This window comes from Saccopteryx leptura, chromosome 8 (assembly GCF_036850995.1).
Source record: "Saccopteryx leptura isolate mSacLep1 chromosome 8, mSacLep1_pri_phased_curated, whole genome shotgun sequence".
NCBI lineage: Eukaryota > Metazoa > Chordata > Mammalia > Chiroptera > Emballonuridae > Saccopteryx > Saccopteryx leptura.
Genome location: NC_089510.1, coordinates 82,758,622 through 82,763,815, shown reverse-complemented (window position 1 = coordinate 82,763,815; position 5,194 = coordinate 82,758,622).

Here is a 5,194-nt window from a genome sequence, read left to right as displayed (position 1 = left end):
TAGGAACCACTATGATGCGGATGTTATTTCTCTTCATGTTGTCACAGAGCTCTCTTAAAGTTTCCTTAGACTTTTAGAGTCTCTTTTCTTTTTTCTGTTCTGCTCCATTCCTTCATTTCTCTTGTCCTCCAACTCGCTGATTTGATCCTCAGCTTCACCCATCTTGCTCTTAATTCCTTCCATTGTGGTCTTCGTTTCTGATATTGTATTTGTCATTTCCAACTGATTCTTTTTTATTATTTCAATTTCCTCTTTTATACTTGCTATCTCTTTTTTTTAGGTGTTTGTAATGAACATCCATTGTTGTTCTAATATCTCTAAGCATCCTAACAATCATTATTTTAAACTCTGGATCTGTTAGTTTGGTTATTTCCATATCACTCAGTTAATTTTCTGGATGTTTCTCTTGTGACTTCATTTGGATTGCACTTCTCTGTCTTCTTATTATGTCTGTGTGTTTGGGTGTGTTTTTTGTAGAGCTGGTTAAGTCTAGGCTTGGTGTTATCTGCCTCCAATTTTTAGTTGTGTTATTTTAGGTCTTCTTGGCTTGGCATCAGCTGTTGTTTGTAATCCACTGTAGGACTTGGCTTTTCTAGTAGAGCCGTTTTGAAGTCTTGATTTGTTAGTTTTCTTAACTCGGAGGTAGTCTTATTTACTGATCTCAGCAGGGGGCTTATTTGAAACTGTATTCAGGAATGCAGTTGGTGTAACCTGAGTCTCTGAAGGCCTGATTTACCAGTTACTCTTCTGGGGGGGGGGCATGCTTTCTCTGCTTCAGTAGTGGGAGGTGTATCTCAGATCTCCATGGAGACCTGAGTTACTGCCCCTCCTCCCATTTCTTGTTTTCAGCTGTGTTTTGTTGCACTGTTTTGAGCTGGAGAGATATCTGGAGATGGGCCACTCGAAACCACTTTAGTCTTGTGTTGTGTGGAAGCGTCAACCCCTCTCCCAGATATGGCCACCTCCAGAATTGGATGAGTCAGCTTCTCAGGTCATCCCATGAATTCCTCTGCCTGTCACCATCTGTCTCTTCCGTTTCCTTTTGGAAGACAAGCCAGCCCTTTCAACACATCACGTTCCCAGGTTTCTAGGCAAGTGGCTGTGAGTGATATTTTCTGCTCTTTTTCTTGGAACGAGAGCCCTTCTTTGTTCTCAGCCTCACCCCCCCTTCTTTCCTGTAAGCAGGGGAGACCCACTGTTCCTCAGCGCTCCCTACCAGGCTTGGTGTGGCTTCTTCTTTGCTCCTTGGGTTTTGAGAGCTGTTTATGTAGTCCAGAGTTGATTTTTCATGCTTAATGTTCCTAAATTAATTTGTAATCCAGTTTGGTGGTGTGAGCTGGGAGTCTGTGCATCTGCCTACTCTGCTGCCATCTTTGAGATTTATGTTCATTTTCATTTGTTTCAAGAAAATTTTTTATTTCTTCCTTAATCTTGAGCTAACCCATTTGTTATTTAATAACATGCTATTTAGCCTCCCACTATTTGAATGTTTTTCAGTTTTTTATTGTAGTTGATTTTGAGTTTTATGCCACTGTGATCAGTGAAGATGCTTGATTTGATTTCAATCTTCTTAAATTTATTGAGACTATTTTTGTGTCCTAACATGTGGTCTATATTAGGGAATGTACCATGAGCACTTGAAAAGAATGTCTGCTGCTTTGGGGTAAAAGATTTGAAGATCACAGTTAAGTCCAGTTGATCTAGTTTGTCATTTAAGGCTGCTGTTTAATTTTATATCTGGAGAATCTATCCATTGATATTAGTGGGGTATTAAAATGTAGTATTGCTGTTGATCTCACCCTTTATGTCCATCAAAATCTGATTTATATATTTAGGTGCTCCTATATTAGGTGCATAAATATTTACAATGGTTATATATTCCTGTTGGATTGCTCCCTTTATCAGTATGTAGTGACCTTTGGCTTCAAGTGTTTCTGTTGAGAAGTCGAATGTCATCCTTATGGGGGTTTCTTTGTAGGTAATTAACTACTTTTTTCTTGCACCTTTTAGTATTCTTTGTTTGTCTCTTAACTTTGGCATTTTAATTATGATGTGTTGCTTAGGCCTTCTTGGGTTCCTCTTTAACGGGACTCTGTTTTTTTTCAATTTGTGTGACTCTTTCCATCATCAATTTAGGGTAATTTTAAGCTATGAATTCTTCAAACAAGTTCTTTATCCCTTGTTTGATCTCTTCACCTTCAGGAACACCTATGATGTGGATGTTGTTTCTCTTCATGTTGTCACAGAGCTCTCTTAAAGTTTCCTCAGGCTTTTTGAGCCTCTTTTTATTTTGTTGCTCTACTTCTGTGCTTATGTTTACCTTGTCTTCTAGATCGCTGATTCGATCTTCTGCTTCATCTAGCCTGCTGTTGTTTCCTTCTAGTGCCACCTTCATTTCTGATATTGTATTTGTCTTTTCTGACTGGTTCTTTTTTATGATTTCAATGTCCTTTTTGATGTTTGCTATCTCTTTATTTAAGTGTTCATTATGACCATCTATTGTTGCTCTAAGGTCCTGAGCATCCTAAAAATTATTATTTTAAACTCTGTATCTGGTAGTTTTGTTACTTCCATTTCATTTAGTTCTTTTTCTGGAGATTTCTGTTGTTGATTCATTTAGGTCGCATTTCTCTGTCTCCCCATTTTGTCTGTGTATTAGGTAGTGCTGTCTGACTTTGAACTTTTTGTAGTTTCTTTATAAGGAGGATGGGCTCTGTGCTACTGACTTCCAGGCCACCTGTTTACCTTATTTTAGGAATGGTTCTTGAAGGTACTATTTTACCTCCTGTGTGTATGGTTATTCCTTTAGGTGGCTGGCTCTCAGGGTCAACCTTGATCATGTGTATTACACACTGTTCAACGTCTGTCTTATTCAGCGTATTTATTCTCCACAGTGTCTGGTTTCTGCTGGACTCCTCCTTTGGGTGTGCTGCTTGTGTAGCTAGCTGAGTCTAGGATTGTTGCTGTCTGCTACTCTCTACCAGTTGAGTTGGTTCTAGATCTTTCTGGGTTGGCATCAGCTGTTGTGTGTAACCCTCTGTGGGCTATGTTTCTGCAGCTACTGCTCTGTTTGCTTTTTGTGTCTTTGTTTTCTGTGCCTGGGTAGTGAGGGAGGGGCCAAACTGTGTATAATGTTCAGCTTCCTCTTGCTTAGAGATGACCATAGCTCCATAAAACCCCCAAGCTTTGTAAGATTTTTCTCCACTTTTCAGCTGCTTCACCTCTTCTTGCAGCTGCTTGGTCTTCCCACAGAGTCTTCTTTAGAAAGACTGTGTAGTGTGAACTCAGACTTATCTCACTCAACCAACCCTTCTTCAAGTTGCAAGCTTGTTGGGTTTGGGCAGCTGAGGTTGGGAATCCAACATTAGTGGGACCCCCTATTTCAGGGGTCTCTTGGTTAGTAGCTTAGTATGAGGAATGTGGCCCCTACTCCAGGCTCTAATCCCTCAGCCACTGGTGGATACTCAAATTTTATTTCTCCCCAACCAGGTGAGCAGCACCTTGCTAGAGGTTAAAGGGGGGCTGACAGTCCCCTGTGCAGAAGTTCTTGCAGCTGGTGAGACGCTGGTCTCAGGGAGGAAGACTGAGAGAGTCCTTTCCTAGGGCTGACTGTGCTCCCACAGAAAGTGGCTAAGCACACAGGGATCCACACTTTAAATATGCATGCTCCAAAGCTCTCTCCCTTTCTTCCAGTGGAATCTAGCCCAGCACCTGGGCTGGCTGGCTGTGAAACTCCACCCTATCCAATGCACATGAGCTGCTGTGCTGGTGCTGATCACAAGGAGTGAAATTTGCCTCAGCTTGGCTAGGTTTGAGAAGCCCTTCCTTTGGACACTACTCTAGCAAGGGTTGATAGGTCTTGAACTGATGTGCTCTGCAACTGGCCACTGGATGTGCCAACCCTGGGCCTCTCTAGAAGCAACCTAGTGCAAACCTGTGGGAGACACTGCCTGTGACTGGCCCTCTGCAACTTTCTTGGAGCTATAAGCAATCCAGAGTTTGTGGCTGCCTCTGCTGGGCCTAGGTGCATGTGGTAGTACCAAGCTTTACACCTAGGCTGGCTTTTATCCACACTTGTCCGGGGGGAAGTTTCCTTGAGTCCTGCCTTCTGCAGCCTCTGTCTTCTGGCTGCTTGTTGGGCTCTGCTGCTGGAAAAACCTCTGCTAGAGTCTAGAGCCTGCAACAATTCAGGGATTAGGAAGGGTGTTGGGTGTGTCTCTGCTCCTTGGCCTCAGGTATTGGTCTGTCCAGACTTTTTTCTCAGACCTCAGTAGGATGTGGCCCCAGGAGTCCAGTCGGTATGGCCTCTGAAATCCAGGGGTGTGGTTTTCCCACACTCTGAACAGTTTCCACTGAGTCTCCCGTGAGGTGGAATTATCAGTCTTAGACTCTGGAGTGTGGGGGCAGGGGAAGCTCCAGCCTCAACACCAGAAAACTGAGTCATTGATGCACTCCTGCCTCCTGGTTTCTCAGTACAACCCTATTGCCAAGACTGGAGCAGGAGATACTCTCAAGGGCAGAGCAGTTGCTTCTCCGCAGGCAGATGCCACTCAGAGGGGACTGCTCCACCCAAGAAAGATGGTGACTGTAGTACTGGAGAATGACTCAGCATAGGGACTCTGGTGGCTGTCCCCCACAGTGTCTCTCCCTGGGCCTCCAACTTTATACCCCCCTCACGCAATTCTAGTCCTCTTAGCTCTCCCCTGTCAGAGCCCCAGGTAAGTGGCTGTCAACAAGATTTTCTCTGCAGGCCCTTTAAGAGGGAGCCTGCGTTTCTGAGAGTTCTGTCTCTTTCTCTCAGACAGAAACCCTTCTATTTTTACTACCAAATGCTGTTTGGGTGCCTCTTCTAGGCTCTGGGGCTCTAAGCTGGGGCTCTGGGCCTGGGGCTGAGCACCCATATTTCTCAGGGTGATCCTCCCTGCAGTGAAAGTCCCTCTGGATCCTCAGCCACCACTTGCTCCTGGGAGCGGGGCAGTTTTTTCCACATCTTCGCCCTTCCTACCAGTCTCAGTGTGGCTTTTTCTATGATCTTTGGTTATAGACTCCTGTTCGTTTAGTCCAAAGTTGGTTTTTCAAGATAATTGCTCTTAAATGAAGTTGTAATCCAATTTGGCCCTGGGAGGTGGCAGTTGGAACGTCTGCCTACTCTGTCACCATCTCTGAATCCTCCTTCATGTTGGTTTTGACATGA